Source organism: Oreochromis aureus, linkage group 3 (genome assembly GCF_013358895.1).
Source record: "Oreochromis aureus strain Israel breed Guangdong linkage group 3, ZZ_aureus, whole genome shotgun sequence".
NCBI lineage: Eukaryota > Metazoa > Chordata > Actinopteri > Cichliformes > Cichlidae > Oreochromis > Oreochromis aureus.
In genome coordinates, this window is record NC_052944.1 from 79,246,120 (window position 1) to 79,270,755 (window position 24,636).

Genomic DNA, 24,636 nt, shown 5'->3' on the forward strand with positions numbered 1-24,636 from the left:
TAATAAAATTCCTTTTAGCCCTTTAGTCTCACATTACTTTAATAATCCTTTGAGGACATTGGATTGACCTACAGTAAAGCTAAATTTTCAAGCATTTATCTGTAGCTTGTGTCCAGCTAAAACTAAATGCTGCCTTCTCCTCCTTTTTGCACAGTGACATCATAATGAAGTCCAACCTACTAACGTCACTCTAACATGACTTCCTTAAGAGACATCTAAATGAAAGACTGGAGTTTAGGTGAGCTGAATGAAATATCTTTACTCACTGTCAGTGACTTTCAGCTATTTTTCAAGCTTAAATTTGTCCTCATGTAGACACATCTGAAACTCAAGATCTTTTTATGTGTGCCTATGCCAAGAGGCACACATATTACTATTCCTCGGATTTATTATGTGTGCCTATGGAAAGAGGCACACATATTACTATTCGTCGGATTTATTATTATGTGTGCCTATGCCAAGAGGCACACATATTACTATTCGTCGGATTTATTATGTGTGCCTATGCCAAGAGGCACACATATTACTATTCGTCGGATTTATTATTCTTATTATTATTATTATTATTATTCTCCATCTTCCGCCTAAATTTCGCACGTATCACGCCCGCAGTTTTGAGAAAAGCTTCATATATGTTACCTCATTTTGTGCGGCTGGATCTGGAATGGTGTGCTATGACTTTTGGTGTTTATGACTATTATAGTTTTTAAATATTAATATTTTAGTGAAAATTTTCCCGCGCTCCTCTGCCAAACAGTTTTGACAATAGGGGTACATATGTTACATCATTTTGTGCGGCTGGAGCTGGGCTAGTATGGTGTGACTTTTGGTGTTCATAACTTTTATAGTTTTTGAAATATTTAGATTTTAGTGCAAATTTAGGCCAATTTCTAGGCTCCTGAGAAAGATTCTGCTTTTGGCACCATAGAAACAGACTTCATTTGTGGTGGGTTGGCTCTCTCTAGTGGTATACGGGGAGTAGTACGGCCTAAAGGGTGCCATGCTTGGTGAAAACTACATATCCCACAATTCATAGCATGCCTCTACCGAGTCAAACAATGGCGGACACCACTTCGTTTTATATGTCTTTTATTCGTGTTTCTAGGTCACAAAATACACTTTTAAGATATTTTCAGGCGAGAATGTAGGTGTGTAAACTTCAAATATCTGCTCGTTTTATCAAGACATCCCATATTAGCGACAATTCTTTTTAAGTGTTGCTGATAGCCGACTAGTTAGCTAGCGCCGCTAGCTTAGCTAGCTAGCGCCCTCGTGAAAAACCACCCAGGCTTGGCTGATAGTGAGGTGGCTAAAATTTGTTTAATCGCCCGATCGCTCGGCAAGGGTCTGTGTCTTAGCTGGACTTATTTTTCGTTTATATGGGCCGATGATGCTGGTCGATGTGGAAAAAATAACTGAGTTGTTTGGTGGTGGAGCTACAACAGAGGGCAGCTATCCACCGGTGTGTGACAGACAGGACATGCCATGAACGAGACATACAAGGCGGTGAGGCTACCGCCGATCGTCCGGTGTTTGCTAACGCGGAGGTCAATCATGGATCAGGGAAAGCGAAGGCAGGGCGTGAGGTGAACTGAATTTCAGGTAAGAAGTTATGACCTGCACTCTATTTGGGTCAGATATAAACCGAGTTTAGGTGTAGTTTATTTAGCAACAGTTCTCTTACGTGTTGCTGATAGCCGGCTGGCTAGCTAGCTAGCGCCGCTAGCTTAGCTAGCTAGCGCGACTAGCGACCCTTCGTGAAAAACCACCCAGGCTTGGCTGATAGTGAGGTGGCTAAAATTTGTTTAATCGCCCGATCGCTCGGCAAGGGTCTGTGTCTTAGCTGGACTTATTTTTCGTTTATATGGGCCGATGATGCTGGTCGATGTGGAAAAAATAACTGAGTTGTTTGGTGGTGGAGCTACAACAGAGGGCAGCTATCCACCGGTGTGTGACAGAAAGGACATGCCGCGAACGAGACATACAAGGCGGTGAGGCTACCGCCGATCGTCCGGTGTTTGCTAACGCGGAGGTCAATCATGGATCAGGAAAGCGAAGGCAGGGGCGTGAGGTGAACTGAATTTCAGGTAAGAAGTTATGACCTGCACTCTATTTGGGTCAGATATAAACCGAGTTTAGGTGTAGTTTATTTAGCAACAGTTCTCTTACGTGTTGCTGATAGCCGGCTGGCTAGCTAGCTAGCTAGCGCCGCTAGCTTAGCTAGCTAGCGCGGCTAGCGACCCTTCGTGAAAAACCACCCAGGCTTGGCTGATAGTGAGGTGGCTAAAATTTGTTTAATCGCCCGATCGCTCAGCAAGGGTCTGTGTCTTAGCTGGACTTATTTTTCGTTTATATGGGCCGATGATGCTGGTCGATGTGGAAAAAATAACTGAGTTGTTTGGTGGTGGAGCTACAACAGAGGGCAGCTATCCACCGTGTGTGACAGACAGGACATGCCGCCAACGAGACATACGAGGCGGGCAGGCGATTGCTAACGCGGAGGTCAATCATGGATCAGGGAAAGCGAAGGCAGGAGCGTGAGGTGAACTGAATTTCAGGTAAGAAGTTATGAACTGCACTCTATTTCGGTCAGATATAAACCGAGTTTAGGTGTAGTTTATTTTCGTTGTGCTGACTTTTTCAATCACTTACAATAACTCGTACTGCGTTCTAGCTAGCACGACAGAGTTTCTATACAGCTGTGTGCGCATGGTGAACTTTATGACAGCCTCCCTGTCATTCTCTCGCCTGTTGAAACTTCAGTCATGAAACTGATCAATGATCGGCGTTTCTCTCTTGTTTGTTTATCGCGCAAAACAACAGCAGCACCTTTAAGCTTGATCAGCTGTTGTTAGAATTCATTTGCTTTTAATTTCTGGTATCAGCTGATGTTTGCTGGAGCTACAGCTGTAAAAACGGCAGATGTCCTTACTGAATCATCAGAGCTGAACTGGTGATGGAGAAACAGGTTTACCCTTTAGGTGACATGAATAAGTTGAAGGGAAGTTATGAACTATTTTTGAGAGACAAATACAGGGAGTGCAGAATTATTAGGCAAGTTGTATTTTTGAGGAATAATTTTATTATTGAACAACAACCATGTTCTCAATGAACCCAAAAACTCATTAATACCAAAGCTGAATGTTTTTGGAAGTAGTTTTAGTTTTAGCTATTTTAGGGGATATCTGTGTGTGCAGGTGACTATTACTGTGCATAATTATTAGGCAACTTAACAAAAACAAATATATACCCATTTCAATGATGATTTTTTTACCAGTGAAACCAATATAACATCTCCACATTCACAAATATACATTTCTGACATTCAAAAACAAAACAAAAACAAATCAGCGACCAATATAGCCACCTTTCTTTGCAAGGACACTCAAAAGCCTGCCATCCATGGATTCTGTCAGTGTTTTGATCTGTTCACCATCAACATTGCGTGCAGCAGCAACCACAGCCTCCCAGACACTGTTCAGAGAGGTGTACTGTTTTCCCTCCTTGTAAATCTCACATTTGATGATGGACCACAGGTTCTCAATGGGGTTCAGATCAGGTGAACAAGGAGGCCATGTCATTAGTTTTTCTTCTTTTAAACCCTTTCTTGCCAGCCACGCTGTGGAGTACTTGGACGCGTGTGATGGAGCATTGTCCTGCATGAAAATCATGTTTTTCTTGAAGGATGCAGACTTCTTCCTGTACCACTGCTTGAAGAAGGTGTCTTCCAGAAACTTGCAGTAGGACTGGGAGTTGAGCTTGACGCCATCCTCAACCCGAAAAGGCCCCACAAGCTCACCTTTGATGATACCAGCCCAAACCAGTACTCCACCTCCACCTTGCTGGCGTCTGAGTGGGACTGGAGCTCTCTGCCCTTACCAATCCAGCCACGGGCCCATCCATCTGGCCCATCAAGACTCACTCTCATTTCATCAGTCCATAAAACCTTAGAAAAATCAGTCTTGAGATATTTCTTGGCCCAGTCTTGACGTTTCAGCTTGTGTGTCTTGTTCAGTGGTGGTCGTCTTTCAGCCTTTCTTACCTTGGCCATGTCTCTGAGTATTGCACACCTTGTGCTTTTGGGCACTCCAGTGATGTTGCAGCTCTGAAATATGGCCAAACTGGTGGCAAGCGGCATCTTGGCAGCTGCACGCTTGACTTTTCTCAGTTCATGGGCAGTTATTTTGCGCCTTTGTTTTTCCACACGCTTCTTGCGACCCTGTTGACTATTTTGAATGAAACGCTTGATTGTTCGATGATCACGCTTCAGAAGCTTTGCAATTTTAAGACTGCTGCATGCCTCTGCAAGATATCTCACTATTTTTGACTTTTCTGAGCCTGTCAAGTCCTTCTTTTGACCCATTTTGCCAAAGGAAAGGAAGTTGCCTAATAATTATGCACACCTGATATAGGGTGTTGATGTCATTAGACCACACCCCTTCTCATTACAGAGATGCACATCACCTAATATGCTTAATTGGTAGTAGGCTTTCGAGCCTATACAGCTTGGAGTAAGACAACATGCATGAAGGGGATGATGTGGACAAAATACTCATTTGCCTAATAATTCTGCACTCCCTGTATAAAATATTTAGCTTTTATTAAATAGTTATCTGAATCTTACAACCAAAGTTTGTATAATAATACACAAGATTGGCTGTAGACCATTGTTCATCATTCAGAACACTGTGTAAAAATAACAAAAACAAAAAGTGAATGCAAAAGTGCATAAATATTTATTTTACGTGTTTGATATGTGTGGCGGGCGTGGTCTGCAGTGCCGCTGCAGGGAGGTGGACCCACCTGAGGGGCATCTGCAATCACACCTCTCGGGCGTAGTCTGTGCTCTCTCGGCTGTTTTTGGGTGTGTGTCGGGCTGTGAGTTGAAAAGCTACAGCTGGCTGGGAGGGTACACCAACCATGTGTGAAAAGTGGTCCATAACGTACTGGTTCAAAGTGTGTTCGTGCAAACATTGTCGGGGTCTGCCGTGGTACAGAGGGACTTCTGCTTATGAACCTGTGTGCACAGCGTCTGCAAATCGGGGCTGTACAAAGTGACCTCATCTTTACCCAAAACTGTAAGCTGTCATCTGTGAGGCGCGAGCGGTGTTTGTTTTTACCATAATTCATGGTGGAGAATGGCTGCTCTTCTGAGTTTTGCTGTCTGTAGCCGTATGAATGGAAAACTACACAGATTAGCAGCGGCATAGGCACACATAAAATTTCTTCTGAAATTTTCGCTTTCTAGTTATTCTTATTATTATTATTCTCCATCTTCCGCCTAAATTTCGGCACGTATCACGCCCCGCAGTTTTGAGACAAGCTTCATATATGTTACCTCATTTTGTGCGGCCGGATCTGGAATGGTGTGCTATGACTTTTGGTGTTTATGAATTTTATAGTTTTTAAATATTAATATTTTTAGTGAAAATTTTCCCGCGCTCCTCTGCCAAACAGTTTTGACATTAGGATTACATATCTTAGATCATTTTGTGCGGCTGGAGCTGGACTATTATGTTGTGACTTTTGGTGTTTATGACTTTTATAGTTTTTAAATATTAATATTTTAGTACAAATTTAGGCCAATTCATCTTTTGGCGCCAAATAAACAGACTTCATTTGTGGTGTCTTGGCTCTCTCTAGTGGTATACGGGAGTAGTACAGCCGAAAAGATTTATCCTTGTGTTGAAAACTCCATATCCCACAATTCATAGCACGCCTCTACAGAGTGAACAATGGCGGCCACCACTTCGTTTTATATGTCTTTTATTCATGTTTCTAGGTCACAAAATAAACTTTTAAGATATTTTCAGGCGAGAATGTAGGTGTGTAAACTTCAAATATCTGCTTGTTTTATCAAGACATCCCATATTTAGCGACAGTGCTCTGACGACGTCGGTCCTGCCTGACAGCTAGCCGGCTACCTAGCTAGCTGCCGCACTTGGCTGCAAATGGATAGCGAGGGGACTCTCTCTGTCGTTTCACCTCCCCGGTCTCTCGCAAATGCTCGCACAGAATCGGAGTTACAGCTGGATGTGGAAAAAATAACTGAGTTGTTTGGTGGTGCTATAATGCGGAGCTACAACAGTGGGCAGCTATCCACGGTGTATGACAGAAAGGACATGCCGCGACCGCCCGATCGACCGGTGTTTGCTAATGCGGAGGTCAATCGTGGATCAGGGAAAGCGAAGGCAGGAGCGTGAGGTGAACTGAATTTCAGGTAAGAAGTTATGACCTGCACTCTATTTGGGTCAGATATAAACCGAGTTTAGGTGTAGTTTATTTAGCAGCAGTTCTCTTATGTGTTGCTGATAGCGGCTAGCTAGCTAGCGCCGCTAGCATAGTTAGCTAGCACCGCTAGCGACCCTTCGTGAAAAAGCACCCAGGCTTGGCTTATATTGAGGCGGGTGAAACTCGTGTCAGCACCGGTCGCTCGCCGACAGTATGTGTTTTAGCTGGACTTATTTTTCGTTTATATGGACCGATGATTTATTTATTTATTCATTTTAGTAACGGTATAAACAGTGAAAGGTGGTGGATTGGCCAGATGTAAACTTCAAATATCTGCTCGTGTTACCAAGACATCCCATATTAGCTCTGATGTTTTCGGTGCCTGCAAAGAGCTAGACAGGTAGCTAGCTAACCCGAGCTGGCTGTCTTTTTGACTCAGGGTCATAGCTGGACTTATTTTTCGTTTTTATGAGCCGATGAGGGTTTTTTTTTTAGTAACGGTACAAACAGTGAAAGGCGGTGGATTGTCCAGATGCTGGTCGATGTGGAAAAAATAACTGAATTGTTTGGTGAGTCGCTGACGCGGAGCTACAACCGAGGGCAGCTATCCACGTGTGTGTCAGAAAGAACATGCGGGAAGCGAGGCGGCGGCGACCGCCGATCGACGGTGGTAGATCGTGGATCAGGAAACCGAAGGCAGGAGAAGCAGGCGGCTGCCGGTCGGAGCGTGAGGTGAACTGAATTTCAGGTAAGAAGTTATGACCTGCACTCTATTTGGGTCAGATATAAACCGAGTTTAGGTGTAGTTTATTTTCGTTGTGCTGACTTTTTACAATCAGTTATAATAACTCGTACTGCGTGGTAGCTAGCACGATGGAGTTTCTATACAGCTGTGTGCGCACTAAGTTACTGATGTTGAACTTTATGACAGCCTCCCTGTCATTCTCTCGCCTGTTCAAACTTCAGTCATGAAACTGATCAATGATCGGCTTTTCTCTCTTGTTTGTTTATCGCGCTAAACAACAGCAGCACGTTTAAGCTTGATCAGCTGTTGTTAGAATTCATTTGATTTTAATTTCTAGTATCAGCTGATGTTTGCTGGAGCCACAGCTGTAGAAGCGGCTGGTCGAAACCAGGAGATGACCTTACTGAATCATCAGAGCTGAACTGGTGATGGAGAAACAGGTTTACCTTTTTTTTAGGTGACATGAATGAGTTGAAGGGAAGTTATGAACTGTTTCTGAGAGAAATAAACACCAAGCTCCTTTTTTTATTTAGCTGACAGCTGGTAAATGTGCAGGGGCGGATCTAGCAAAGCTTTTGCCAGGGGCCAGGTAGGGCATTAACAGAGAAAGGTGGACACAAAGATATACTTTTCTTTCTTACTCTCATACAGGGAGTGCAGAATTATTAGGCAAGTTGTATTTTTGAGGAATAATTTTATTATTGAACAACAACCATGTTCTCAATTAACCCAAAAACACATTAATATCAAAGCTGAATGTTTTCGGAAGTAGTTTTAGTTTGTGTTTAGTTTTAGCTATTTTAGGGGATATCTGTGTGTGCAGGTGACTATTACTGTGCATAATTATTAGGCAACTTAACAAAAACAAATATATACCCATTTCAATTATTTATTTTTACCAGTGAAACCAATATAACATCTCCACATTCACAAATATACATTTCTGACATTCAAAAACAAAACCAAAACAAATCAGCGACCAATATAGCCACCTTTCTTTGCAAGGACACTCAAAAGCCTGCCATCCATGGATTCTGTCAGTGTTTTGATCTGTTCACCATCAACATTGCGTGCAGCAGCAACCACAGCCTCCCAGACACTGTTCAGAGAGGTGTACTGTTTTCCCTCCTTGTAAATCTCACATTTGATGATGGACCACAGGTTCTCAATGGGGTTCAGATCAGGTGAACAAGGAGGCCATGTCATTAGTTTTTCTTCTTTTAAACCCTTTCTTGCCAGCCACGCTGTGGAGTACTTGGACACGTGTGATGGAGCATTGTCCTGCATGAAAATCATGTTTTCTTGAAGGATGCAGACTTCTTCCTGTACCACTGCTTGAAGAAGGTGTCTTCCAGAAACTGGCAGTAGGACTGGGAGTTGAGCTTGACGCCATCCTCAACCCGAAAAAGGCCCCACAAGCTCACCTTTGATGATACCAGCCCAAACCAGTACTCCACCTCCACCTTGCTGGCGTCTGAGTGGGACTGGAGCTCTCTGCCCTTTACCAATCCAGCCACGGGCCCATCCATCTGGCCCATCAAGACTCACTCTCATTTCATCAGTCCATAAAACCTTAGAAAAATCAGTCTTGAGATATTTCTTGGCCCAGTCTTGACGTTTCAGCTTGTGTGTCTTGTTCAGTGGTGGTCGTCTTTCAGCCTTTCTTACCTTGGCCATGTCTCTGAGTATTGCACACCTTGTGCTTTTGGGCACTCCAGTGATGTTGCAGCTCTGAAATATGGCCAAACTGGTGGCAAGTGGCATCTTGGCAGCTGCACGCTTGACTTTTCTCAGTTCATGGGCAGTTATTTTGCCCCTTGGTTTTTCCACACGCTTCTTGCGACCCTGTTGACTATTTTGAATGAAACGCTTGATTGTTCGATGATCACGCTTCAGAAGCTTTGCAATTTTAAGACTGCTGCATGCCTCTGCAAGATATCTCACTATTTTTGACTTTTCTGAGCCTGTCAAGTCCTTCTTTTGACCCATTTTGCCAAAGGAAAGGAAGTTGCCTAATAATTATGCACACCTGATATAGGGTGTTGATGTCATTAGACCATACCCCTTCTCATTACAGAGATGCACATCACCTAATATGCTTAATTGGTAGTAGGCTTTCGAGCCTATACAGCTTGGAGTAAGACAACATGCATGAAGGGGATGATGTGGACAAAATACTCATTTGCCTAATAATTCTGCACTCCTGTATAAAATATTTAGCTTTTATTAAATAGTTATCTGAATCTTACAACCAAAGTTTGTATAATAATACACAAGATTGGCTGTAGACCATTGTTCATCATTCAGAACACTGTGTAAAAATAACAAAAAACAAAAAGTGAATGCAAAAGTGCATAAATATTTGTTTTACGTGTTTGATATGTGTGGCGGGGCGTGGTCTGCAGTGCCGCTGCAGGGGAGGTGGACCCACCTGAGGGGCATCTGCAATCACACCTCTCGGGCGTAGTCTGTGCTCTCTCGGCTGTTTTTTGGGTGTGTGTCGGGCTGTGAGTTGAAAAGCTACAGCTGGCTGGGAGGGTACACCAACCATGTGTGAAAAGTGGTCCATAACGTAATGCTTCAAAGTGTGTTCGTGCAAACATTGTCGGGGTCTGCCGTGGTACAGAGGGACTTCTGCTTATGAACCTGTGTGCACAGCGTCTGCAAATCGGGGCTGTACAAAGTGACCTCATCTTTACCCAAAACTGTAAGCTGTCATCTGTGAGGCGCGAGCGGTGTTTGTTTTTACCATAATTCATGGTGGAGAATGGCTGCTCTTCTGAGTTTTGCTGTCTGTAGCCGTATGAATGGAAAACTACACAGATTAGCAGCGGCATAGGCACACATAAAATTTCTTCTGAAATTTTCGCTTTCTAGTTATTCTTATTATTATTGTGTGGATGCTTTATGCATCCACACTATTGAGTTCCTGTTTCTCTTTATTCTTTATTATTCCAGTTGCCACTTTTTGTACGTTTTTTGGCACTTAACTACTTTCACAATTTTCAGCCGATTTTCACCGTTCAAATTTTAAACTATTCTGCTATTTCTGCTAATGTGTGCTATGACTTTTGGTATTTTTTGCTGTTATACTTTTTAAAATATTAAGCTTTTTCCTTTAATTTGTCCCATTGAAATGAATGGGAAATTTCTGCAATTCTGCTAAAACTTGCTCGTTTTTGAAACTTAACTACTTTCTCATACTTTCGCCTAGAACAACCATTCAAACTTTAAAATGTTCACAAATTATTGGGCTATTCATGAATGATTCAGCTTTTTCATATCTGTTACCGTTTTCATCTTATTCCTCTTTAAGTTTTGAGTTTCATCTTTGTGATTTTTCACAAAATACATGCGTTGTTATGGTTGCTATGCAGTTGGTTCTAAGTGAGCCACTGTACCTTTGGCAATTTTCTCTTCATGTCCGAACAACTTCTTGCTACTTGATTAATTTTCACTCAACTCCCACAAATTATACATCAAAACGTAGGTATTTTTGCTGGCTTTCAGAAAATGTCACTATCATTGTTGTGGGATTTATAGAATTTTGGCAAATCTCCTCAGACCAACACAAAGTCTCAAAATCCCCATAGAAAGTCAATGGAGAGCTTGTTCAAAATCACAGCTTGATTTCTGTAATGAGAGGCATATTCGAATCGTCATATCTCCTTAACGAAGCGAAGTTAAAACATGAGGCTTGTCCCAGTATATCTTCAGACACTCCTGACACTCACAATTCAAGAATTTCTTTCTCACCTATTACCGTTCTGAAATGAGTTAGACTTGTTTGAGGGTAGGAAATTAGTCCTTCGCTCAGATTTCTTCAGATTTCAAACTCTGGAAATGAGGCACTTTTTTCTCTCGTCATATCTTTTAATGGATATCAACAGAGACCTGAAAATTTCCAATATTGTTCACCAAAGCCTGCTGTCTCTTACGGTGAAAAAATGATATTGATACTCCAAATAGATTTAGAGTTAGAAAGCGTTGTTTGAGGGGAAGTCAAGGCAGTTTTGCTTTGCTCTACTCAGTTATGGTGCATTAGAAGTCAAATATCTTTAATAATTCATATTTTAATGATAAATTGTCAATACTTTAAGATTCCCTGATCTCTTCTGAACAAAACGGTGTAAGAATGACCGTTCTAGCCCCTACGGTTAGGAAATTATGGCCATTTGTTTGAGAGGAATCCTCACTATGAGAAATTCACTGCAGAAATCCTGTCTCTGTGCTCTGTGTGTGTAAAAACGGCTGCACCTGTTTTGGCGGGAAAAAGTGCACAGGCTCTCTGATTGGTGGATTCAAATTCAGCAGCTCCCAGGCTGCTTGACTGACCTAGAAACTTACTCTCTCTCTGTGTGTGTGTGTGTGTGTGTGTGTGTGTGTGTGTGTGTGTGTGTGTGTGTGTGTGTGTGTGTGTGTGTGACAGAGAGAGAGAAAGAGAGGGCGAGACAGAGTTTTTATCCTGTGTGTCTCTCTGTGCATGTGTGTTTCCATATGTTTCCATATTTGTGATTGTGTGACTGTTACACTTTTTTTGATGAGTTTTTTTTTTTCATTTAACAAGTACATTTCAAGGACCCTTAGCATGTTCAGCATTTTTTCAGCTGTCCATTTTGCTTTTCCAGTTTTTCTGTTTAAGTTATTACTATTGTGCTGAATCATACTATTTCTGCTATTTTATAAGATTTGTGCTAAATATAGTATTTCTACCCAGTATAGTATTTCTGATTAATTATAGTTTTTCTACCAAATCATATTACAGTATTTTTGCTTTTTATACCATTTTATAGCATTTTATATTGCTTAATATAGTATTTCTGCTTTTATAGGATTTGTGCTTAATACAGTATTTCTGCTAAATGTAGTATTTATGCTTAATCACACTATTACTATATATTTCTGCCAGCTTCCCAGCCAGCCAATCATATCTGAGGTCTGCAGTTTCTTCTCTCGTCATATCTCAGCGACGGATGTACAAAGAGTAATGAAAATCGCAGTCAAAGTACACCAAAGTCCGCTGATTCACCCAGTACAAGAATTATGCTCCTAGTCCACCTAGTTTTGGAGTTACACGACGTTTTGTAACTCCAAAAACGGCGCTCTTTGCCTCACACCGCGATCTAATTCTGACTGCTCATCAACCTGTTTCCCAAGTGCTCACTGTCTTTCCCAGTGGGGCAGCTGGTAATGACACAGGTCTGCAACCTAAAGGTCGTGGGTTCAACTCCACCTTGAACAACATGTTTTTTGCCCTACAAATTAATACACTATCACAGACCAGTAATTCATATTCATCATTTATTACAATTCTCAAAACTTTTTACCAGCTTTTCTAATATGGACCTCACATTCTTCTTAACACTCCATGGCACAAATACTCTTCCCTTTAGGCTCTGTGAATGTGTGTGTGTATCAATATTTCTCCCATTTTAAAGTATTACTCCTCCATAATTGATTTCTCTTAAATCAAAGTACTTTTACTACATCTTAGTACTTCTGCTCAATCATAGTATTTCTGCTAAATCATCATGGTTTTTGTGCCAACTCATCAGAATCATGTTTATTGGCCAAGTATATGTGCATACAAATACAAGGAATTTGGTTCCGGTAGATGGTGCTCTCGAGCACAGCAATGTAAATCACACACACACACACGCACACACACACACACACACACACACACACGCACACGCACACACACGCACCCACACACACACGTATCTATATATACATTACACATGCATACCCATACATACACAAAGCTGTGTAAACCAACCAGAGATGGGCAGTAACGCGTTACTTGTAACGCGTTACTGTAATCTGATTACTTTTTCAAGTAACGAGTAATGTAAGGGATTACTATTGCAAAACGGTAATTAGATTACCGTTATTTTCACGTAGGAACGCTGCGTTACTGCGTTACTAAAACCGTGATTTTTTGCGAGAACGTCTCATGACAGTGACGTAAGCGAGTGCGACGTTCGTGACAACAGCTGTCTGCAGATCATAATATATCGAGTGCGGGACAGAGTGTAGCATGCAGCGTTTAAAGCGTGGAAGTACTGACCTTATTTTGAGTTTGATTCCATAAAAAGTGACAAAAACATTAGTGTCCGTTGTGCGTGGGAAGAAAACTTCTTTTACAGCGAAAAAACCCTAAACTTCCAAGCAAGCACCGAGTGTACTACGACGTAATGTGAAATTCACAGAGAAACTCATGGATTCTTCCACTGACCGCTGCGGCACACCTGCACCAGGGTAAACCTCCTCCGCCTACCCCAGTCCTGCTTTACAGGTGAAAATAGAGCAACAGGACCGCTAGTCTTTGATTTTATTTATTTTCTGCTGTGTTTTACTTGCATCTATTTGAAAGAGTGAGTGTAAACACAAAAAATATTTTATTTTATGTGCTGGAATGTGCAGAAAATAGGTTTAAATGTTAAACAAATTTCTTCCAGTCAGAGAATGTTGCATATAATTTAATTTTTGCTTGATGCATAAAGTTAAAAGATTAAAACTAATAAAACAAGTTTTAAAAGAGACTTTTCCATTTGATTACATTTTGTATGATGGATTATGCAGAAAAAGTAGAATTGGGCTGAAAGATCTATCGCTTTATCACCTATTCAGGTTGTAAATCGTGTTTTAAAAAGTAACTAAGTAACTAAGTAACTAAGTAATCGATTACTTTTGAAAATAAGTAATCAGTAAAGTAACGGGATTACTTTTTGGGGGAAGTAATCAGTAATTAGTAACTGATTACTTTTTTCAAGTAACTTGACCAACACTGAAACCAACTATAAATAACTAATCTAAACGTATATACATAAAATACAAAATGAAATGAGGTGGAATGAATACTACAGAATGTACATAAGGTGCAGTTGCAGTCTGGCAGTGGGAGCAGTGTGACAGTTCAACTGTTTAGAAGGGAGATGGCGAGGGAAAGAAACTGTTCCTGTGTCGGGTGGTCCTGGTCTGCAGGCTTCTGTACCGTCTGCCAGAGGGCAGCAGATCAAAATCTGTGTCCAGGGTGTGAGGGGTCTGTGATGATTTTCCCTGCCCGTTTCCTGGTTCTTGAGAGGTACAGATCCTGGATGGAGGGCAGGGGGCGCCGATGATCCTTTCTGCTGCCCGTACAGTCCGCTGCAGTCTGCACCTGTCCTGTTTAGTGGCTGCACCATACCAGACTGTGATGGAGGAGCACAGGACAGACTCAATGACTACAGTGTAGAACTGGATCAGCAGCTCCTGTGGAAGACTGTACTTCCGCAGTTGTCTCAGGAAGTACATCCTCTGCTGGGTCTTTTTGAGGATGGAGTTGATGTTGGTCTCCCACTTCAGGTCCTGGGAGATGGTGGTACCCAGCAACTTGAAGATCTCCACAGTCGACACAGGGCTGTCTGATATGATGAGGGGGGGCAGAGTTGAGGATGTCTCCTGAAGTCCACTGTCATCTCTACAGTTTTAAGAGTGTTCAGCTCCAGATTGTGCTGACTGCACCAGAGTACCAGCCGCTCAACTCATCATAACATTTGTGTTATGTTATAGTATTACTACTAAGTGGAGGAATTTCTGTCATGTTACAGTATATGTGCTGATTACAGTATTTCTGCCAAATATAGTATTTCTGATTAATTATAGTTTTTCTACCAAATCATATTACAGTATTTTTGCTTTTTATACCATTTTATAGGATTTTTATATTGCTTAATATAGTATTTCTGCTTTTTATAGGATTTGTGCTTAATATAGTATTTCTGCTTTTATAGGATTTGTGCTTAATACAGTATTTCTGCTAAATGTAGTATTTATGCTTAATCACACTATTACTATATATTCCTGCCAGCTTCCCAGCCAGCCAATCATATCCGAGGTGTGCCGTTTCTTCTCTCGTCATATCTCAGCGACGGCTTGTACAAAGAGTAATGAAAATCGTAGTCAAAGTACACCAAAGTCCGCTGATTCACCCAGTACAAGAATTATGCTTCTAGTCCACCTAGTTTTGGAGTTACACGACGTTTTGTAACTCCAAAAACGCGCGCTCTTGCCTCTCACCGCGATCTAATTCTGACTGCTCATCACCCCGTTTCCCAAGAGCTCACTGTCTTTCCCAGTGGGGCAGCTGGTAAGGAAATTATAGCCATTTGTTTGAGAGGAGTCCTCACTATGAAAAATAGACTGCACAAATCCTGTCTCTGTGCTGCGTGTGTAAAAACAGGTGCACCTGTTTTGGCGGGAAAAAGTACATAGCCTTTCTGATTGGTGGATTCAAATTAAGCAGCTCCAGGCTTTTTGACCCACCTAGAAACATACAGGAAACACTGTATGTACAGCCCCTGTTTGTTCACTTGCTTCTGCTGCTGCTGCGTGTGTGTGTGTGTGTGTGTGTGTGTGTGTCTGTATGACAGAGAGTGAGAGAGAGAGAGAGAGAGAGAGAGCCTTTTTATGGGTGTATCTTATTGTGTGATTTAAAATCAATATATTTACACTGGTTGATTGAATTGGATCCTGTGTGTGCTCTGTGCATGTGTGTTTCCATATATGGGGGGCGATCGTGGCTCAAAAGTTGGGAGTTCGCCTTGTAATCGGAAGGTTACCGGTTCGAGGCCGGCTCGGACAGTCTCGGTCGTTGTGTCTTTGGGCAAGACACTTCACTCGTTGTCTACTGGTGGTGGTCAGAGGGCCCGGTGGCGCCAGTGTCCAGCAGCCTCTCCTCTGTCAGTGCGCCTCAGGGTGGCTGTGGCTACAACGTAGCTTGCCATCACCAGTGGGTGAATGATTGGATATGTAAAGAGCTTTGGGGTCCTTAGGGACCATAAAAGCGCTATATAAATACAGGCCATTTACCATGTCCATATTTGTAATTGTGCAAGTTATTACTATTATGCTAAATTACAGTATTTCTGCTACTTTTCGGTGTTTGTGCTAAATACAGTATTTCTGCTAAATCTTAGTATTATTGCTTAATCATATTATTTGAGCAAAATCATAGTATTTGAGCATATTCTTTCTATTTGTGCCATAGCATAATATATTTGCTGAATTACAGCATTTCTGCTATGTTGTAGTATTTGTCCTAAATCACAGTATTTGTGCAATGTTTAGGTATTTTTGTTTAAATAAAGTATCTATGTAATCTTGTACCATGTTTGCTAAAATCCTGTATTTCTGAAAAGTTATCTTGTTTCTGCTAAGTTACAATATTTATTCTAATTTCTGCTGCTAAGTTCTGCTATGTTATTGTATTTCTGCCAAGTATTATGTTTTCTTTACGTTATTGCAGTTCTGCTAAGTAATTACATTTTTGCTAAGTTCTTATGCTTCTGCAAAGTTATTACAATTTTTGCAAAGGTTTTACAACTTCTGCAACTTTTCAGCTTTTTCAGCTAGTTTCAGCTGACAGCTTCAGCTTTACAGCATCCACACTGCATTTTCGCAGGAAATGCAAATTTTCTAGTTATTATTATTATTATTATTCTCCATCTTCCGCCTAAATTTCGCACGTATCACCCCGCAGTTTTGAGAAAAGCTTCATATATGTTACCTCATTTTGTGCGGCTGGATCTGGAATGGTGTGCTATGACTTTTGGTGTTTATGACTATTATAGTTTTTAAATATTAATATTTTAGTGAAAATTTTCCCGCGCTCCTCTGCCAAACAGTTTTGACAATAGGGGTACATATGTTACATCATTTTGTGCGGCTGGAGCTGGGCTAGTATGGTGTGACTTTTGGTGTTTATAACTTTTATAGTTTTTGAAATATTTAGATTTTAGTGCAAATTTAGGCCAATTTCTAGGCTCCTGAGAAAGATTCTGCTTTTGGCACCATAGAAACAGACTTCATTTGTGGTGTGTTGGCTCTCTCTAGTGGTATACCGGGAGTAGTACGGCCTAAAGAGTGCCATGCTTGGTGAAAACTACATATCCCACAATTCATAGCATGCCTCTACCGAGTCAAACAATGGCGGACACCACTTCGCTTTTATATGTCTTTTATTCGTGTTTCTAGGTCACAAAATACACTTTTAAGATATTTTCAGGCGAGAATGTAGGTGTGTAAACTTCAAATATCTGCTCGTTTTATCAAGACATCCCATATTAGCGACAATTCTCTTAAGTGTTGCTGATAGTCGACTAGCTAGCTAGCTAGCTAGCGCCTTCGTGAAAAACCACCCAGGCTTGGCTGAAAGTGAGGTGGCTAAAATTTGTTTAATCGCCCGATCGCTCGGCAAGGGTCTGTGTCTTAGCTGGACTTATTTTTCGTTTATATGGGCCGATGATGCCGGTCGATGTGGAAAAAATAACTGAGTTGTTTGGTGGTGGAGCTACAACAGAGGGCAGCTATCCACCAGTGTGTGACAGAAAGGACATGCCATGAACGAGACATACAAGGCGGTGAGGCTACCGCCCGATCGACCGGTGTTTGCTAACGCAGAGGTCAATCGTGGATCAGGGAAACCGAAGGCAGGAGCGTGAGGTGAACTGAATTTCAGGTAAGAAGTTATGACCTGCACTCTATTTGGGTCAGATATAAACCGAGTTTAGGTGTAGTTTATTTAGCAACAGTTCTCTTACGTGTTGCTGATAGCCGGCTGGCTAGCTAGCTAGCGCCGCTAGCTTAGCTAGCTAGCGCCGCTAGCGACCTTCGTGAAAAACCACCCAGGCTTGGCTGATAGTGAGGTGGCTAAAATTTGTTTAATCGCCCGATCGCTCGGCAAGGGTCTGTGTCTTAGCTGGACTTATTTTTCGTTTATATGGGCTGATGATGCCGGTCGATGTGGAAAAAATAACTGAGTTGTTTGGTGGTGGAGCTACAACAGAGGGCAGCTATCCACCGGTGTGTGACAGAAAGGACATGCCGCGAACGAGACATAAAAGGCGGTGAGGCTACCGCCGATCGACCGGTGTTTGCTAACGCGGAGGTCAATCGTGGATCAGGGAAAGCGAAGGCAGGAGCGTGAGGTGAACTGAATTTCAGGTAAGAAGTTATGACCTGCACTCTATTTGGGTCAGATATAAACCGAGTTTAGGTGTAGTTTATTTTCGTTGTGCTGACTTTTTCAATCACTTACAATAACTCGTACTGCGTGCTAGCTAGCACTACGGAGTTTGTATACAGCTGTGTGCGTGCTAAGTTACCGATGTTACCGATGTTGAACTTTATGGCAGCCTCCCTGTCATTCTCTCGCCTGTTGAAACTTCAGTCATGAAACTGATCAATGATCGGCTTTTCTCTCTTGTTTGTTTATCGCGCTAAACAACAGCAGCACGTTTAAGCTTGATCAGCTGTTGTTAGAATTCTTTTGATTTTAATTTCTAGTATCAGCTGATGTTTGCTGGAGCATGAAGATGAAATCAGGAGATGTCCTTACTGAATCATCAGAGCTGAACTGGTGATGGAGAAACAGGTTTACCCTTAGGTGACATGAATGAGTTGAAGGAAGTTATGAACTGTTTCTGACAGACAAATATACACCAAGCTCCTTTTTGTGTAGCTGACAGCTGGTAACTGTGCAGGGGCGGATCTAGCAAAGCTAGGGCAGCTAGGGCATTAACAGAGAAAGGTGGACACAAAGATATACTTTTCTTTCTTACTCTCATATAAAATATTTAGCTTTTATTAAATAGTTATCTGAATCTCACAACCAAAGTTTGTATAATAATACACAAGATTGGCTGTAGACCATTGTTCATATTTCAGAACACTGTGTAAAAATAACAAAAAACAAAAAAGTGAATGCATGTGTGAAAAGTGGTCCATAATGTAATGCTTCAAAGCGTGTTCATGCAAATATTGTCGGGTCTGCCGTGGTACAATGGGACTTCTGCTCATGAACCTGTGTGCACAGCGTCTGCAAATCGGCACTGTACGAAGTAACTTCATCTTTACACAAAACTGTAAGCTGTCATCTGTGAAGCGTGAGCGGTGTTTGTTTTTACCATAGTTCATGGTGGAGAATGGCTGCTCTTCTGAGTTTTGCTCTCTGTAGCCGTATGAATGGCAAACTACACTGATTACTAGCGGCATAGGCACACATAAAATTTCTTCTGAAATTTTCGCTTTCTAGTTGTGTGGATGCTTTATGCATCCACACTATTGAGTTCCTGTTTCTCTTTATTCTTTATTATTATACTTTATTATTATTATTCTAGTTGCAACTTTTTGTACTTTTTTGGCACTTATCTACTTCCACAATTTTCAACCGATTTTTACCGTTCAAATTTTAAACTATTCTGCTATTTCTGCTAATGTGCGCTATGACTTTTGGTATTTTTTGGTATTATACTTTTTAAAATATTACGTTTTTTTTCCTTTAATTTGTCCCATTGAAATGAATGGGAAACTTCCACAATTCTGCTAAATCTTGCTTGTTTTTGAAACTTATCTACTTTGTCATACTTTCACCTAGAACAACCATTCAAATTTTAAAATGTTCACAAATTATTGGGCTATTCATGAATGATTCAGCTTTTTCATATCTGTTACCGTTTTCATCTTATCCCTCTTTAAGTTTTGAGTTTCTTTTTTTTGATTTTTCACAAAATACATGCGTTGTTATGGTTGCTATGCACTTGGCTTCCAGTGTGCCACTGAAGGTTTTGCAGTCTTCTCTTCATGTCCGAACAACTTCTTGCTACTTGCTCAATTTTCACTCAACTTCCACAAATTATACATCAAAACGTAGGTATTTTTGCTGGCTTTCAGAAAATGTCACCATCATTGTTGTGAGATTTATAGAATTTTGGCAAATCTCCTCAGACCAACACAAAGTCTCAAAAATCCCCATAGAAAGTCAATGGAGAGCTTGTTCAAAATCACCGCTGGATTTCTGTAATGAGAGGCATATTCGAATCGTCATATCTCCTTAACGAAGCGAAGTTAAAACATGAGGCTTGTCCCAGTATATCTTCAGACACTCCTGACACTCACAATTCAAGAATTTCTTTCTCACCTATTACCGTTCTGAAATGAGTTAGACTTGTTTGAGGGTAGGAAATTCGTCCTTCGCTCAGATTTCTTCAGATTTCAAACTCTGGAAATAATCCACTTTTTCTCTCGTCATATCTTTTAATGGATATCAACAGAGACCTGAAAATTTCCAAGATTGTTCACCAAAGCCTGCTGTCTCTTACGGTGAAAAAATGATATTGATACTCCAAATAGATTTAGAGTTAGAAAGCGTTGTTTGAGGGCAAATCAAGGCAGTTTTGCTTTGCTCTACTCAGTTATGGTGCATTAGAAGTCAAATATCTTTAATAATTCATATTTTAATGATAAATTGTCAACACTTTAAGATTCCCTGATCTCTTCTGAACAAAACGTGTAAGAATGACCGTTCTAGCCCCTACGGTTAGGAAATTATGGCCATTTGTTTGAGAGGAATCCTCACTATGAGAAATTCACTGCAGAAATCCTGTCTCTGTGCTCTGTGTGTGTAAAAACGGCTGCACCTGTTTTGGCGGGAAAAAGTATACAGCCTCTCTGATTGGTGGATTCAAATTCAGCAGCTCCCAGGCTGCTTGACTGACCTAGAAACTTACTTCTCTCTCCTGTGTGTGTGTGTGTGTGTGTGTGTGTGTGTGTGTGTGTGTGTGTGTGTGTGTGTGTGTGTGTGTGTGTGACAGAGAGAGAGAGGGAGAGAGAGAGAGAGAGAGAGAGAGAGAAAAAGCCTTTTTATGGGATGATCTCATTGTAAGATTCAAATTCAATATATTTAGACTGGTTGACTGAATTTGGATCTTGTGTGTGTGTGTGTGTGTGTGTGTGTGTGTGTGTGTGTGTGTGTGTGTGTGTGTGTGAGAGAGAGAGAGAGAGAGAGAGAGAAAGCCTTTTCATGGGATGATGTCATTGTAAGATTTAAATTCAATATATTTAGACTGGCTGACTGAATTGGATCTTGTGTGTGTGTGTGTGTGTGTGTGTGAGAGAGAGAGAGAGAGAGAGAGAGAGAGAAAGCCTTTTTATGGGATGATCTCATTGTAAGATTCAAATTCAATATATTTAGACTGGTTGACTGAATTGGATCGTGTGTATGTGTGTGTGTGTGTGTGTGTGTGTGTGAGAGAGAGAGAGAGAGAGAGAGAGAGAAAGCCTTTTTATGTGATGATCTCATTGTAAGATTCAAATTCAATATATTTAGACTGGTTGACTGAATTGGATCTTGTGTGTGTGTGTGTGTGTGTGTGTGTGTGTGTGTGAGAGAGAGAGAGGGGAGGGAGGGCGAGAGAGCCTTTTATGGAAGCATCTTATTGTATGATTTAAATTCAATATATTTAAACTGGTTGACTGAATTTGATCCTGTGTGTCTCTCTGTGCATGTGTGTTTCCATATGTGTCCATATTTGTGATTGTGTGACTGTTATACTTTTTTTTTGCTGATTTTTTTTTCATTTCACAATTACATTTGAGGGACCCTTAGCATGTTCAGCATTTTTCAGCTGTTCATTTTGCTTTTCCAATGTTTCGGTTTAAGTTATTACTATTGTGCTGAATCATACTATTTCTGCTATTTTATAAGATTTGTGCTAAATATAGTATTTCTGCCAAATATAGTATTTCTGATTAATTATAGTTTTCTACCAAATCATAGTACAGTATTTTTGCTTTTCATAGGATTTTTATAGGATATTTATATTGCTTAATATAGTATTTTTGCTTTTTATAGGATTTGTGCTTAATACAGTATTTCTGCTAAATGTAGTATTTATGCTTAATCATACTATTTCTATATATTTTTGCCAGGTCCTCTGTGAGGACTGAGACATTCAAATTTTCGTATCAGGGCCTGCACGGCTTCCCAGCCAGCCAATCATATCTGAGGTCTGCCCTTTCTTCTCTCGTCATATCTCAGCGACAGATGTACAAAGAGCAATGCAAATCACAGTCAAAGTACACCAAAGTCCGCTGATTCACCCAGTATAAGAATTATGCTTCTAGTCCACCTAGTCTTTGAGTTACATGACGTTTTGTAACTCCAAAAAACGGCGCTCTTTGCCTCTCACCGCGATCTAATTCTGACTGCTCATCACCCTGTTTTCCAGGTGCTCGCTCTCTTTCCCAGTGGCACAGTTTGTGATGACACAGGTCTGCAACCCAAAGGTCGTGGGTTCAATTCCACCTTGGTCAACATGTTTTTTTTTACCTACAATTTACTACACTGTCACAGACCACTAATTCATATTGATCATTTACTACAATTCTGCAAACTTTTATGATTTTAGCAGCTTTTCTAATATTGACCTCAGATTCTTGTTAACACTCCATGGCACAAATACTCTTCCCTTTAGGCTCTGTGTATGTGTGTGTGTATCAATATTTCTCCCATTTTAAAGTATTACTCCTCTATAATTGTATTTCTGTTAAATCAAAGTACTTTTACTACATCTTAGTACTTCTGCTCAATCATAGTATTTTGCCAAATCATGGTTTTTATGCCAAATCATAATATTTCTGTTATGTTATAGTATTACTACTAAGTGGAGGAATTTCTGTCATGTTACAGTATATGTGCTGATTACAGTATTTCTGTATAATAGAATTTTGGCAAATCTCCTCAGACCAACACAAAGTCTGGAAACTCTGCATAGAAAGTCAATGGAGAGCTTGTTCAAAATCACCGCTGGATTTCTCTAATGAGAGGCATTTTCAAATCTTCATATCTCCTGACGCAGCGAAGTTAAGACATGAGGCTTGTGCCAATATATCTTCAGACACTCCTGACGCTCACAATTCAAGAAATTCTTTCTCACCTATTACCATTTGGCCATGAATTGGGTTTGTTTGAGGGTAGGAAATTCGTCCCTCGCTCAGATTTCTTCAGATTTCAAACTCTGGAAATGAGGCACTTTTTTTCTCTCGTCATATCTTTTTATGGATTTCCACAGAGACCTGAAAATTTCCATGACTGTTCACCAAAGCCTGCTGTCTCTTACGGTGAAAGAATGATATCGATACTCCAAATAGATTTAGAGTTAGAAAGCGTTGTTTGAGGGCAAGTCAAGGCAGTTTTCGCTTTGCCTCTACTCAGTTATGGTGCATTAGAAGTCAAATATCTTTAATAATTCATATTTTAATGATAGGTTGTCAACACTTTAATATTCCCCATCTCTTCTGAACAAACGGTGTAAGAATGACCGTTCTAGCCCCTACGGTTAGGAAATTATGGTCATTTGTTTGAGGGGAGTTGTCACTATGAGAAATAGACTGCAAAAATCCTGTGTCTCTCTGTGCTGCGTGCACCTGTTTTGGCGGGGAAAAAGTACACAGCCTCTCTGATTGGTGGATTCAAATTCAGCAGCTCCCAGGCTGCTTGACTGAGCTAGAAAACTTACTTCTCTCCCTGTGTGTGTGTGTGTGTGTGTGTGTGTGTGTGTGTGTGTGTGTGTGTGTGTGTGTGTGAGAGAGAGAGAGAGAGAGAGAGAGAAAGCCTTTTAATGGGATGATCTCATTGTAAGATTTAAATTCAATATATTTAGACTGGTTGACTGAATTGGATCTTGTGTGTGTGTCTCTCTGTGCATGTGTGTTTCCTTATGTGTACATATTTGTGATTGTGTGGCTGTTATATATTTTTTGCTGATTTTTTCATTTAACAAGTATATTTGAGGGACCCTCAGCATTTTCAGCATTTTTCAGCTGTCCATTTTGCTTTTCCAATTTTTCTGTTTAAGTTATTACTATTGTGCTAAATCATACTATTTCTGCTATTTTATAAGATTTGTGCAAAATATAGTATTTCTGCCAAATATAGTATTTCTGATTAATTATAGTTTTTCTACCAAATCATAGTACAGTATTTCTGCTCTTTATAGGATTTGTGCTAAAACATAGTATTTCTACTAAATGTAGTATTTATGCTTAATCATACTATTTCTATATATTACTGCCAGGTCCCCAGGCAGCCAATCCTCTGTGAGGCCTGAGACATTCAAATTTACATATCAGGGCCTGCACGGCTTCCCAGCCAGCCAATCATATCTTAGGGATGAGACATTCAAATTTACAAATCAGGGCCTGGACTGCTTCCCAGCCAGCCAATCATATATGTGGGTTGAGGCAATCAAATTTGCATATTGGGGCCTTCGTGGCTTCTAATCCAACAAGTCATCCATGTCATATATTTCTAAAAATCCATATTTTAATGATAAATTGTCAACAGTTGAAGATTCCTCCATCTCTTCTGAACAAAACGGTGTAAGAATGACCATTCTAGCCCCTACGGTTAGGAAATTATGGTCATTTGTTTCAGGGGAGTCCTCACTATGAGAAATAGACTACAAAAATCCTGTCTCTGTGCTGCGTGTGTGCACCTGTTTTGGCGGGAAAAAGTACACAGCCTCTCTGATTGGTGGATTCAAATTTAGCAGCTCCCAGGCTGCTTGACTGACCTAGAAACTTGATTTTCTCTCCCTGTGTGTGTGTGTGTGTGTGTGTGTGTGTGTGTGGTGTGTGGTGTGTGTGTGTGAGACACACACACAGAGAGAGAGAAAGCCTTTTACAGTATTCTGTAAACTTTTATGATTTTACCAGCTATTCTAATATGGGCCTCAGATTCTTGTTAACACTCCATGGCACAAATACTCTTCCCTTTAGGCTCTGTGTATGTGTGTGTGTATCAATATTTCTCCCATTTTAAAGTATTACTCCTCCAT

General features: G+C 40.7%; 1 protein-coding gene across 1 annotated transcript in view; it reads left to right on the forward strand.

Moving 5' to 3' along the window:
- Positions 1-204: 204 nt before the first annotated feature.
- The window catches only part of LOC120438225 (hemicentin-1-like), a 76,283-nt gene continuing 51,851 nt past the window's right edge, over positions 205-24,636 (forward strand). Inside the window, exon 1 of the mRNA XM_039608660.1 lies at positions 205-238. The gene's annotated coding sequence lies outside the window, so the exon portion shown is untranslated. The remainder of the gene's footprint in view (positions 239-24,636) is intronic.